Here is a 15,212-nt window from a genome sequence, read left to right on the forward strand (position 1 = left end):
TCTCCCTCAGCGCAGCAGGTGGTTTTGAACTGCTGACCTTGTGGATCACAGTCCAACATGTAATGAAGCCACATTAAAGCTCTGCTTCTAACTTTCATTAAACTTATTCTCACACTAACATTTCTGCTGAATAAAAACATAAGATGATGTTCGCCAATTCTTTGAGATTAATTTGTACACTATCAAATTGCTATACCTATATAGTTTTCAAAGGCAAACAGTTCAACAAGCTTATGATTAAAAGTGTCATTTCCTAGTGATGATAGAAACCCCAAGTATGTTTACTTCACCTCACACTGATCCAAATATCTTGAAATCCCATTTGTACTCACAACTACTATGAAATTATAGTGGCAGACCTGCCGCCAGCTCTTGTTATTTAAATGTACTGGTTAAAAAAAAAAATCAGGCACAGACATTCTAACCATGATTTTGTTTTCTAATAGTGGGACATCTATATTTTGGTGTAATTGGTTTCCTTTGCACACCTATGTATTGGAAACACTTTAAAACACTATTCTGAGAAGTGGTCCGTGAGCTCCATGAGATTGCAAGAGGGGCTCTGGGGCACGCACCCAAAGACTAAATGCCCCCGTACAGTTGGACATCACTATTGGGGGTCCTGTTTTTGTCCCTCCATTTTCTAATCACTGACTCTCCTATTTTCTGTATTTTTGTCCTCTGCTTCTACTTCCTGCTCCATTTTCTCAGTTTGATCTTCTGATCCTGTTGCATGACTCTGTCATTTCTGCGGTGTTCCTTTTAATAACGCTCTGGTCTTATTTCATAGCTGCTATCTCTTCTCATCACTCTTGAGCGATCTAGTCTAGGGTGTGATTTATTTCCGCTGGTCTCCGCCTGTCTGTTCACACAGGGGAAAGACACTGAACAGGCTTTGGAAGTTCTATATGCAAGTACAGAGCTGGTGAGATGGCGGCTTCAGGGAGGGGCCATTAAGTCATTTCACTTGCCGGATCCCCAAATGTCAGACTGAGAATCCCTCCTCATAAGGAAGTCTGTATCCCTTGAGACTAATCCTCTAACCATCTCCTGGGAAGGAGTGGAGGGGCAGGAATCAGTATCCTGGGAACCACCCAGCACTGTTGTCTATTGCCCCAATCTGAATCCTCTCCGGTTGCATTAACCCAAACAATGAAGCTTCGAGTTCCTGGCGGAGCACTGGAGGAACTGGGCCATGAGACCCCAGAGGAACCTTCAACTTGTCCTTTCAGGTTCTACCCCGCGCCTCCCAAGTTTTCAGAGCCAACTGATACTCCAGTCCCTGGGCTTATCCCTGGTCCTGGCATCGGAGCTTCCTCTAAGCTCCTCCCAGCATCCTCCTTTAGTCTGCGCAGACAGCACCCCCACCCCCTGCACGGGGACGCCATGGCAGTGAGTTTGTCTGTTTGTTGGAAGTTGGTCTCTTTCGTCTGAAGTCACTTTCTTCTCCTTGTTCTTCCTCCTCGTGGAGGCTGATACCTTTTCCCTCTCCACGGTTTCAGTGGGGTTTGCGCAGCCTACGGAGCATGCTCAGTCTGACCCCCTGATTCACAGTGCATCTCCTCACCCGTGTCTCTCTTTAGCCACAAGAATCATCCCAAAGGCATCGCCCTGTATCGCTGCTTGCTGGGACTTTTATATCCAGCTCTGTGTTGCTGCAACACGACCTCACCATGAGGAAACCGAGATCTTCAGCCTTGGCTGCCTGCCAGGGGACCCGACAGACAAGCTCCCATTCTCGGCAATGATTCACCTGGAACTGCGGGAGCCAAATGACGTGATAAAGTAAGAGCAGAGTCAAAATGGAAGCGTTCGATGGTGCCTAATATGCCTACCCTCCTCCAGGGTCCCTGCTCAGGCTGAGAGATCAGAGGTAGGAACCCCTTCTCACCCGCTGGGCGCCCCATCCCCAAATGTCACACCTGAGGTTTGACTTCCTCCCTGCCTACCTCCCCAAAGCAGTTGCCCTGCCCTGACTGCCACGCGGCATCAGGATGCCCGCGTTCTTTATACCCGCCTGTTCGGAGGTTGTTACTCTGCTGCCAGTATTCTCTTGGGGAGTTTGTTTGCCTTCGGAATGGCTGTGCGCGGCGCCGGTTTAGTGGTCCCCATTAAGGCGCCAACTTCTGCAGCGTGACCTAGTGCCACATGCTCTGGGCAGCACCAGGTTGCAAATTTAAAAATGAGCAGAAAGGCATTTTTGATGAGGGGATCAAATCAAGATGAAGAAATGGGCAGAAAAGAAGCCCGTCCTTGCTAAAGAAGAAACAGAACGTCAGCACCAGGCAGCTTGTGAATCTTGGATCCACATACCCACCACCTGAAACTCACCCAAAGACTTTGTATTTCTGAAAAGCATCGCTTCAAAGGACACCAAGCATCAAAGCTCCCCCCACACACGCACACCTTTTCTCTTTTTTTAATTACACAAAAGAAAGCCACGGCACAAGATAAGAATTGTCTCAGGCTGCTGGGCTATTATTCTTCAAAGACATGAGCATGCAGGTCCCTGGACGGACACACTTCAAAAGCTGGGGCAGTGCAGTGAGGATTTGTTTCCACCGCCCAAAGCTCAGAATCTCTGACCCCTACAGGTGCTCCCACAGCCCAGATCCCTCAGTCTCGGCCTGCAGTGGGGGGCTCCAGAGATGAAAGAGGAAGCCACTGAGCCCAGATGGGGCTCCTATTAAAAGCAGAACGATATGGATACGTTCCCAAACAGGATAGGTCCAAATTCACCGGGACTTTAATTGGATGGATTTCTACCAGGTGGTAGGGGGTGATTTACAGGGATCTGATGAAAACTGGCAAATGCAGTTTTTCATTTGAGGGCAAGTATAATAGCCTAAAGGGATTCCTGGGGAGTATAAAAGTTAAGGAGTTGGCTCTTAACCTGAGCGTTGGAAGTTTGAGTCCACCCAGCAGCGGCTTAGCAGAACATCCTGGTGAACTACTTCCAGAATCCCAGCCTCTGACAGCCTTGGAAGCGGGTTCTACTCTGACATTGTGGTGCTGCCAGGATTGGGAGCTGACTGGCAGGCCACGAGGGCGGGCCTGCAGGGAAGTCTGAAGTCTAAAATGTCAAAGGGAATTATAAAGTCCATGGCTTTCTACTTGTGGGTACAAAAGTTCAGTGCTAGCTAAATCTAATTTGAGCCACAGTTCTACAACAGATGGAGCCAAATGAAGCAGAATTGGTCCGATTCCCTAGAAAGGCCCTCATGAATTCCTTGACAGCAAATCTGGGGACAGATGCCATTGGGAAAGCCCTGGAGGAGAAAGAGGAGGCTCTCTGCTCCCATAAAGACCCACAGCCTCAGCAACCCCATGTGGGGCTCTGTGAGTCGGAATTAACTCGCTGGCAGTATGCTTTGGGTTTCAGTTGACACGTCAGGACCACGCTGAGACTGGTTTGCATCACGATAGGCAATTCCATAGGAGAGGATCCCAGAAACACACCAACCTGTAGGCATGAACCTGCTGGTCAGAAGTGGAAGTTTCTGTTGGGGTAAAACATCTCACTTGAAATATCCACTATCGCTCCATAATGTGTAAAAATCCCCCACTCAAGAAATCCACTCTCAACACAAACAACCCAAATAGATGCTTAGCAATCATCGATAGGAATACGAGGCAAGACTTATGACTTGGGTAGATTTTGCAGTCCCTCCAGCGAAAGAGAGAGAAAAAAAGGATGGATATTATATTTCTCTAGATGTAGACCTCTACCCAAAATATAGTCTCCTGTAGGCTCACGATCATCGTGTGAGGATGGATAGGTTGTGCACTCAACAATCCACCGCATCCTCACATTGAAGGCAGTGCCCAGGAATGAACAGGCAAGGTTTTTAACCATTTCTAGATGTTGTGATCATAGAGCACCACACAAAACTACAAAGCAGAAATCAAATTGACCCTGGAGTTACCCTTTGAGACTCTGAATAATCCTCATTCTAGACCAGCTTCTACCCTAGTAGTAAGGGTCCAGGTGCTGTGAGTGCTCTGGGCCCTCTCCCGGCAGGCCTGTTCCCACACAAGATTCCTCTTCTTCCCATCATCTACTATTGCCCTCACCTGCTCTAGGGACAGCCTGAGGTGCATTTTCCCGGCCAGAAGACATTCTGTACCCCGTCAGAAGAACAGTCTTCTCCTCCAAGTGCAATGCAGTTGTCTGGCTTCTCAGGATCAGTTAACCCTGCCTTCACAAGGAACTGTTAACTCAACCTGGACTTTGAGAACGCTGGAAGAAGAGTCTGGAATCTCCTCAGAGCTTCTCCCCAACCACTAGCTGAGGTGAGCCACCACTTCTGATGCCATAAATGGAATAGACAGGCTAGCCTTGTCCTGCCTGGCATCTGTTCAGACCTTTGCAGCAGAGCCATGTGAAACTCGTCCTTGGAAAAGTCCACCTCATGCTCCACAAAAGCCAGACCACCCAGGCTGCTCCTCCACCCCCTCCATGAACACTGAGCACTCATAAGCCAGCACACTGTATGCAGACACAATACCACGGCCACTAAAATGCATGTTTACATTGACAATAGGCCATGTAGAAGCCATTTATTCAAGCCCTGAATGCTCTTAGACATTTGAGTGTGAGGGAGTCCATTGAAAGAGCTTCAGGTTCTGGGTTGATTTCCTAGGGCTGGCATCAGAAGTTCCCCAAACTGATTGGCTTTAAGCAATGGAAATTTACATGCTCCTAGTTAAGGAGGCTGGACTCCTGAAGCCAAGGGGTTAGTAGGGTCATGCTCTCTCTGAAGGTTTGGAAATGCACTGTGTTCATCCAGGTTGACTAGAGAAACAAATTCATAAACACACATATGTGTATAAGGAAGAGCTTCATGTCAAGAGTAATTGTACATTAAGAAAGCATCCCAGCCCAGTCCAGATCAAGTCCATAAATCAAGTAGTAAGCCCACATGTCTGATGACAAGCTATAAAGTCCTTTTCAGAATCAGGAGACACATGCAATAACACCAAATGCAGAAGATCACAGGCCAGTGGGTGGGAAGTCTTGGGGATCCAGTGGTGTAAGCATCTCACTGCTGGCAGGGGTCTCTACGTGGCTCCTCCAGCTCAGGGCACTAGCTTAGCTCCATGTGTCTTGTCAGCTGTAATGTCCCCCAGGGAGTGAGTGTATGTTCTGTCTCCAGTGAGTTATTTATCTCCTTAGCACCTCCAAATGACGTCATCAAGCTACAACCTGATTGACAGGATAGACTCCACCCCTCCACTCTTAAGTCTCAAATTGACAACAGATTATGTAATTACCAGAGGCAAATCCAAGAAAAATCTGGCTTCTGATAGCCCCAGCTATTCTTTGGCTTGTGATAGCACAGTGTCAATATCTGCCTCCATTTTCACATGGTCGTTGCCCCTTTGTTGCTATTTCTCTGTATCTTCTCTCCTTTTAAATAAGGATATCTGTCACCCTACTTCAGCCTGGCCTCATGTCAACTTAACCAATTGCCTTCCCTAATAAGATGGCATTTACAGGTACCGGGAATTAAGACTTGAACCTCTCTTTTTGAGAGCTAAAAATCAACCATGAACATTGCAAGCTCTACTCTTCTTGGTCTTCCTCCCCAGCAATGCTCCCTGTGGTATTTCATTCTCTCTCCCTCATCCTCGTTTTTGTGAAGATAAAAGCAATTTAAAATGACAATTTAAAATTACCTACATTTCCCCACTCTCCTGGAAGTTAACATATTTGTCTTGCTTCCTGATTTCTCAGTGCAAGAACAGTTTTTTATAGATATATAATATATATTTTTATATATTTATATATAACTATTTTTATATATTATATATTTATTTATATATATTTATAGGTAATATATATATATTTATTTATTTATTTATCTTTCATGAACAAAGATGATGATGATACTCACCCCAAACATAAGCTTCCTAATGGTCACAGTGAGCCTTTGAACCATTTGGGCCAATACCAGCTGACATCTGTTTACCTTACTCAGGTAGCTAAAAGTCCTAATACCCACTCCGTTCCTGGTCCCCAAGACCTGCCCTTCATAGTCGTTGTGGAGTACTTGATGATCAGTAAGAATAAGAACAACTAACTTTTTCAAGCATTTACTGTGTGCTAAGCACCATTCCAGACAATTCCCATGTATAATCTCATTTAATCCTCTTAAATTCCCTCAGAGGGAGGTAATTATAAATATTCCCATTTTACAGATGAAGAACCTGAAGCAGAAGAGGTTGGGTCACTTGCCGCAGATCAGTCAGCTAGTAAGAAGTCTAGCTCTGTAACGCACAGTTCAGTCCTCATAATCTACTTGCCCTGGCACTCTATGCATAGCCATGACCCAGCTAAGCCATCGCCTATTAAGCCACAGATTCCTCTTTCAAGGCTTGGGCCTCTCTGGCCTGCCCCCACCCCCACTGCAGCCCATGCTGTAGTCAGACCAGCTATCCTGCAAACCTTCAGATGGCTCCACGAGGAGATCTCCTGCTGACCTGCCCCATCCTCTCTGCCTGGCCCAGCCCTTGCCCCCTCAGCTCTACCTATTCATCTTGGAAACTCAGCCTGCACATCCCCTGCCATCCTCTCCGGGCAGCACTGTCTGTTTTGACAGCCCTCTACCTCCGTCTCTTCCCTCACCGTCTGTACCCGTCCACGTGTCCCTGTGCTAACTGCCCTTTCCGATGTTAACATTTCCAAATGGCAAGAGAAGTTCAGCATCATTTAAAGGAAAAATAAGTGTTCTGAAGACATACAAGGAAAATGTTCGGCTTGTTAACATTTTCCCCCCTTTTTCTTTCATCTAATCCTCACCCTCCCTGCAGAAACAGTGAGCTCAAGTGGCCTCCTGTTTATTGTTTTTCCCAGGGAAGCCAATTTAAGTTCAGTGCCCACTGTTTCATAACACGAGAGCTCAGCTTACACACTTCCAAACACTGGGACCGGTGCTCAGTTTTGTTTTCCTCGTCCCTCAAGAAAAAGCCTTCCTCTCGGTTGCAGGCTTAAACAGACTTAGCAGCCATAAGCTGCATAAATTCTGGCATGCCATAAATAGTCCTTTCCATCAGACCTGCAAATCACAGTTCTACTGTAAAAAGCAGAGCTACAAGGACAGCTGTCCGCAGCCCTGCACAGGACAACCCTGCATTTAGTAGCATTTCATAAAGATTTGTTGATGGACGATTGACCCAATCTCCCATAGCAGGTGTGACCTGAGTTTCTTAATTCAGTTTTGTCTTTTAAAGAGATTTGAAGAGTCAAAACCAACTAGTGTGCACCAATTTCTCAATACCCACAGTCCTTTGAACCCAGAATGTTAGTGCGATTACTAAAGAATGTGTTTCAAAGCCCCTTTGGGGACGAGAGGGCAGAACAATACTGTTAAAACTGCTACACCATCCAGACTGTGGTCCAATAAGCAGTTGGTGGCCGTCTAGGTAAACTAAGCCTGGGGCCCCTCTGGGTCACCAGAAAGCACAAACTAAGGAGTCCCCTTCCTGAGTAGTGAAACGTTTGGGAGTCAGAAGCACCCACACTAAGACTCAAAAACCTCGGTTCCACCCCTCATCAGCAGGGTGGCCTTTGTGGCTCAATGTCTCGGGGCCATGGTGTCCACAACCAGATTAAGTTGTAGGATTTTTGGTGGGGTTTGGTGAGGAAATTTGGAGCAAGCCCAGGAGACTGGACCTGGCTTACAGAAAGAATTCCCGGTAGTTTAGAGAGTTAGCCCAGCACAAAGATTCTGCTGTTTGAAAATCAATCTGAGTTAGAATCCACTCAACAGCACCTAACAACAAGGTGAAGAAATTTTTATTGTACTTTAAATGCCATGAAAATGGTTGGGATACCAACTCTGGCTGTTACCGTATATACTCGTGTATAAGCCAAGTTCTTCAGCACATTTTTTATGCAGTTTTTGTGGTAACATTTGGTGCCTCGGCCGATATTCGGGTCAGTTTATACTCGAGTATATATGGTGTATACATTCTGTCAACTTGCAAGGCGGTGGAGTCAAGCCTGTCAATCAGGTCGCACCTTGATGATCTCACTTGGAGGCTCCAATTATAGCTCACTGGAGGGCCGGGCACATACTCTCTGCTTCATCTTCCTGCTGACAAGCCAGATGTGCTACGCTGATGGAGCCAGAGCCTTGGGGCTGGAGGGGCCACATGGAGACCCACGCCAGCACTGAGAGGTTTCCACTGCCACTGGATCCACAAGACTTTCCACCCCCTGGCCTGAGATCTTTCTTCCTGCATTTGGCATCATTGCATGTGCTGCATGAGTCTGAAGAGGAACTTACAGACTGGTAACAGGACATATGGGTTAATATCGGATTTATGGACTTGATCTGCACTGGGCTGGGATGTTTTCTTAATGTACAATTGCTCTTTGATATAAAGTTCTCTTTATAGCTTTATATCACATATGAGTGCCTCTGGATTTGTTTCTCTAGTCTACCCGTACTAACATACTAACTATGTTAACTCAGCTAAGCAGAAGACACCGTTTAAAAGAACACGCTATTCTCTCAGAAGAAGCCAAATCGATGAGAGCTCACGGCACATGTGGAAGGACTAAAGAGAGGAGATGCAAAGTCAGCATCCGACGTGGATTTAATCAGGCTTGGGAAACACCAGAGGAAGGGGATGTGAAAGTGAAATCTTACCATGTTTTTTTACGCAAAAGTATTACTTTGAGAACAGAAACACCATCGTTGCTATTCCAACCACTACGTTTCCATTGTCTTCACCAGACTGTTGCAAGAAAGACAAAGGGGGAAGTGTAGATACATACAATTTGGAAATCATTGAGGCCTTATAAACACAGCTGTTTATAAAAACACAGGTTCTTAGAAAAATGTCATGTAACAAATCAGCAGGCAGAAGGAAATGGATCCCTGGGCAATGATGAAACTTGTTCCCAAATTGCTAAATGACCAGGGACTCTTAGAAAGTTAATTGTGAATGAAGACAGTGGAGTTTTGCATTAAGTCTTGCCCGGGAGAGGCGAGCCTTTGGGGACAGGGAGCAATGGAACAGCCAGGGTGGAAGTCCCCTGGAGTTGCCTTTGTGCACGCCCCCTCTACGGTCATGACGTCATGTTTGAAGGATGGCTCGATGTCAGAGGAGAATGACGTGGCTTATATAAAAAACACGACGCCAGGAGCTCTTCTTGAGAAGCTCCCTGTCTTATTGACACAAGTCGCAGGCATGTCCCATGTGGGAGAAACAAAGATGAGCAAGGCCGCTCCTGGATCTCGGAAAACATCTGGACCATGGGGAACATAGTCAGACAGAGTCAAAGCAACCGATGTTGCAGAAGGTTACAGCACGCTGCCGCTGGAAGCCCAGGAGGGGATGTATTTCCACCAAGACAGTCATGTAGGCTTGATAAGAGGCTCCATTTAAACTGACCTTGAAGGGTGATGAGTTTGTTGTTTATCAGATACTGTGCTAGTTGCTAAGGCCAGAGGTTTTTTTGAGTTAAAACAGTGAGAGTTCCTGCCCTCAGAGAACTCCCGCTGGGAGTGGGGGTTGGGTGGCAGTGCGGTGGGGGTGGCCAATACAAGGAGACTTCAAAAAGTTAAGGGAAAAATGTAATTTTAAAATAATGCCTTTTTGCTTCTCACCTTAGTCAATCAGGGTGCAGTATAGCACCGACAAAACACACAACCTTCCTCTAGTTCTTTAATGCTTCCCCCTACACACTACCATGACCCCAATTCTATCTTACTATACTGGCTAGACCAGAACATGTACGCTGGTACAGATCAGAGCTGGAAACACAGGGAATCCAGGACAAATAAACCCCACAGGACCAATAAGGGGAGCAGCGAAACTAGGAAGGTAAAGGTAGGGGGTGGGGGAGTAAGGGGGAACTGATCACAATGATTAATATATGCCCCCCAAGGGGGACAGACAGCAGAGAACTGTGGCTGTTACCATATATTCTTGTGTATAAGCCAAGTTTTTCAGCACATTTTTTATGTGAAATGAGACAGCGGTCAGTGTAAGACATGAAAAAAAAAGAATAATTTATAAATAATCAAGGGGACATAGGGGAGGGAGGGGGTTAAATGAGGAACTGATGCCAGAGGCTCAAGTAGAAAGAAAACATTTTGAAAAGCATGATGACAACATATGTACAGATGTTTTTGACACAATGGCTATATGTGTGGATTTTGATAAGAGTTGTAAGAGCCCCCAATAAAAATGTTTTTAATGGCTTCTGTTTTCCCCCCTGACATTTGAAAGCTCTCTCATCTTAACCGAAGCATCACACTATACCACGTAGTGGCAATGTGGTGAGTGCTATGACCAAGGGACCACGGTTCTGCGTGAGTCTCCCACAGAGGAACAAGGGAAGGTATTTTGGAGGAAGTTCGAATAGAATTGTGATCTGAAGAATGAATTCCAAACCTCCAGGTGGAGCGAGACAGCAAGCACCAGCATCCCCAACTGAGGGAGTTGTAGCTTATAAGAAGTTGAAAGGGGGTGGTGGGGTGAGTGCTGAAATCTAGCATGGAGGAGATGGGGCATGGGAGACTAGGCTGGAGGGGCTACCAGAGTCACGTGGAGGCTGGTAGAGCTTGGTGAGAAGCCCTTTCTTCCAGGAACAATAGGAAGTATTAGAAGTGATTTTGAATTGGTGTTATTGTGGGGGAGGGGGAGCTTGGCGTGGGAAGATGAGAGTTTTGCCTTTGAAAGATCATCTAGTTGCTGTATAGGAAGTGAATGTAGGGCCAGAGTGGATGGACCAACGGTCCAGTAAGAGACAGGGCAGTCGCCTGGACTGAGGGAATGAGAGGAAATAATGTCAAGAGATATTTAGGAAAATGTAAGTTAACAGGTCTGGAATGAGGGGCTGGTAAGGGAGAGGGAAATGTTAAGGAGATATATCTGACTCTCAGAACTGGGGGGACGGTGGTTCCAACATCCTCGATCAGAACAATGGGGAAGGGTCCTTCTGCTAGCAAGAGAGGGGCTGTAGGAAGTCAGGGATGTGAAGAATTGGTTAATATGTGTCTCCCTTAAAAGGCTGCAAGCTCCTTGAGGGCAGGAAATCCGTCTCTTCTTAGTCTAAATTCTGTTCTCCGCAGTTAACACAGTGCTTGGCAGAAAGAAGTGTTCAATAGATATTTGTTCCACCACCCATCTGACAGTTCGCAGTACTCTGGTGTCTTGTCTGTGGCTGGAATGCTAGAAGGTATACTACCAGTATTTCAAATACCAGCAGGTCCCCCATATTGGACAGGTTTCAGTGGCGTTTCCAGTTCCAGATGAAGACAGACTAAGACGAAAGACCTGACAATCGATAGCCAACCATTAGTCCATGAAATCTCCAGGGATCACAACAGAAGACGGCCCAATCAAGCACAGGCAAACAAGTCCGTGAGTTTGTAAGGCCCTCAAAATTCACAACGCTCACAACAATGAACGCAAGCAGATCAACAACCTCGAAGATGCATCAAGACAGGGCAGCCAGTATTTGGGTTGCTCATGGGTCACCAGGAATTGGAGCCAACTAGGCAGCAACTAACAGCAACGACTGTTTGGTCCTTGAGAAAATGTTTGGTTAAATAAATGGTTTGGGGGAGGGAAGGGGCATTTAGAGCTTGAGGTCCTTTGATCGCTGCGAGATTTCAGGTCAAAAGTTACAGATTTGGGAGCGTCTGCAGCTCAGAGGAGAGGTCCAGAAGGGAGCGACAGTTAGGTGATTGTCTAAAGAGAGAAGTGAGAGGGAGAAGAAAAGCCCCCGGATTCAGCCTTTAAACACCCCAACATATCCAGAGCAGGTAGCGGAAGGGAGCTTGGAAAGGAGGAGAAAGAGTCGCCAACGTGAGAGGGAGTGCTTCAAGAGAGAGTGGTCAGTGGTATCAGTTGCAAGTAAGATGAGACCTAAGAATGTCCTTTGGATCCAGCAACACTGAGGTCATCGGCGACCTTTGTGAGAGCTGTTTTTGTGGTACGATGGGGTGGACGCCAGATTGGAGGGGGTGAGACGTGGGAGGTGATGAAAGGATGACCGGAGTAGACGCCTCTGAGGAGAATTTGCTGGTGAAGAGGAGGCGAGAGGTGGGGCAGAAGCTGAGCAAAGACCCAAAAAAAACGGGCTAGGCGTGTTTGAGAATAACAAGAGTCTGGTCCACCGTAAACCAGTGCCTCTCATGCCTGGGGGGTTTCTTGTTATTGCTGCTGTTTACCGCATCCCCCTCTGGGCTATGCACGTCCCAGGCCCTTAACAGGACTCAGTATCATTAAGAGGAGTTGATTTGCCTGGCGGGATGAGCCTGGTTCGGGAGATGTGATACTTTAGGAGGCTGGGAGAGTGATGTCTATGGGCAACTGTAACTATGAATTGTGACCAAGGTCAGCAAACTATGGCTCCAGGTCCAACGCAGCCCACTGCCTATCTTTTTGTAGGACCTGAAAATGAGAAAGGAAAAAAAAAAAGTCTTTTTGTTTTTTTACACTTTTAAACATTTGGGTACAATGGAAAAGAAATACAAGATCTTGTGTCCTATGAAACTAAAGTTAGATTTTCAGTGTCCCTTAAAGGAGTTTGGCCAGAACACAGTCATTCTCATTCGTTTGCACATGGTCTGTGACCACTTTCACCTTAGTATAGCAGAGTTAAGGAGTGGCAACTGAGATTGGCTCACCAAATTTAAACACTTATGATCTCGTGCTTTACAGAAAACGTTTGCAAGCCTTTGATCTAGGGCAATGAGCACAACCTCCTGATGGAAGGAAAGGATAAGTAAAGAACTGTAATATGCTGGTGCAGCTACATTTCATGCAATTTGTTGAATGAAAGCCTTTATATGATCAAAGTATTGTGGGGTGAGTTGTGGAGAATTTGGTGGCCCTCTCTGGATATCACCAGCAGTTCTCCATACAGGTCATCGGTATCTTGCCCCAAACACCTGTTTCTTGTTGCCTGGGAGAGTTCTCTGGTGGCAGGAGCAGCCTAGTCCATGCAGCAGGCTAGCTGGAAGTACAAGGGCGTGCACACCCTCAAGAAGGAGTGACTCTCAAGCACTGAGGGATGGGAGTTGTTAGATAAATACCCAAAATCCTCATCCCTGGCTTGGATGTTTTGTGAACCAGGTGTCTCTATTCCCATGTATAGGTTTGGTCCCATTTTTAAGTTCATTGAGTTCTAGAACGGCAGCTAGAATCTGAGCTCACCGGAGCGTGTAAGCTACAGTATCATGAACTTCAGGTCTTCAGACAAGACATGGAGGAGAACATTAGCCTTTGGGGATCTGCTGGGACTCTAGCCATCTGGCTCTCCAGGCCTGAGCACCACAGGGAACCAGTCTCTTGTAGGGATGTAGCTCTGAGATGGACTGGGAAGGACTTTGTTATCCTGGGCAAGCCACCTCAAAGCCAGTTTCTTTAGTTGGTGAAAGGAGATAATTATCCATTGGCTTGCCCCTTCGGGTCCAAGGGAAAAAGAGATAGTGCTTTCTAAGGATAGAGCATTTAAGGCATCCTGGGAGCTTTATGAAAGCATCCTTTGGTTCAATTTTCCCACTGCCTGCTAGCTGATGGACTCGGGTTGCTACTTTTTATTTATTCACCTGGGTTGCCCCAGAGGTACTGAGAGAAGAGACTTACAGGCATCGATGCTGGCAGCTCCCTTCCAGAATCTTCTTTCTTGTGTTGTTAGGAGTTGTTGAAGCAGAATATTGAAAGGAAGGAACTGCTAGGTATATGTTTCTGCTGCATCTTACACTAAATATACTTCTTGAAATGGTTACATTGATATACACTTAATATACTTCTTGGAATGGTAACATTAACATACACTTAATATACTTCTTGGAATGGTTACATTAATATACACTTAATATACTTCTTAAAAATGGTTAGGTTCAAATCTGCTATATTCTCTTATTGGTCTCATTGACTTTTGCTCCTTTCCTCCTTCTTATCTCTGCCTTCTATTGGAGTAATTCTTCCTTTAGTCTTCCCTGTGATGCTAAGTCAACATACCCATTCAACAAAAGGTAAATGATTTTTTAATCCATTAACATATGTAGGAATGAAATGTATGGCAATAATAGTACAGAAGATAGGAGGACAGGGATGGAAGTATGTGTTACGGGTCTTTTATCATATGTAAAGTGGTGTGATATTTTTCTAAGGTGCACTTTGGTAGTTGAGGATATGTATTGCAATCCCTAGAATAGTCACATACACACTCAAATATGTACACACACATACACGTGAGCTATAGGTAAAAATAAAAGAAATAAAATGCAACATACACACACACACACACATACACAAAACCCTCAGTTAAGTGAAGAGAAGGAAGAAGCAAGTGGAAATGTACAGAAAAACAAAACAAGACAGCAATATGTTAGATGTAAACTTAACCACTTCAATAGTCACATTTTATATAAAAGAACTAAACACAACAAAATTCAGAAATTGTTGGCTTGGATTAAAAAGTAAGACAACTATATTGTATCAACAAGAAATCCACTGTATATATGAAAATATATAGTTTAAAAGTGCACACACAGAGAAATGACACACCATGCAAACACTAATTATAGAAAAATTGGAGGAGTTATATTCATGTAAGTTAAAATAGACTTCAGTACAAATAATATTACCAGATGTAAAAAAAGGAATTTCATAAAAGGGCCAGTCAACAAAATTATAAGCCACATAAGTGAGTATTTACCTAATTACAGAGCTTCAAAATACGGGAAAGATAAGCTAATAGAAATGAATGGTGAAATTTTTAAAAATTTACAATGATAGCTAGAGTTTTTAACATTCCTCCCTCTGTAATTCATAAGAGAAATAGAAAATTGATAAAAATACAAATGATTTGAACATCACTATCAACTCATTTGACCCAAACGATATTCTCCCACCATGTATAAAATACACATTCTTTTCAAGGTACATTCAGTCAGATAGGCTTTATATTGGACTAGATATGAAACCCAAACTATAAAGCTTCTAGGAAAAAAAGTTAGGAGAAAGCATTTACAATCTGTGACAGATCAGTATTTAAAAGAAGGGACAAAAAGTACACCAATCTCTTTTTTTTAATGATAAATTGAGTTTCATCAAAATTTTAAACTCTTTAACAAATAGCCTTAAGAAAATAAAAGGCAAGGTATTTTGGAATGGGTAGCCTGGAAAAAACACCCATGGGGCATAGATCTGATAGAATTTACATAAAAATATAGTCA

This window comes from Echinops telfairi, unplaced genomic scaffold (genome assembly GCF_000313985.2).
Source record: "Echinops telfairi isolate 266 unplaced genomic scaffold, ASM31398v2 ScPeMD7_2291;HRSCAF=2852, whole genome shotgun sequence".
Lineage (NCBI taxonomy): Eukaryota > Metazoa > Chordata > Mammalia > Afrosoricida > Tenrecidae > Echinops > Echinops telfairi.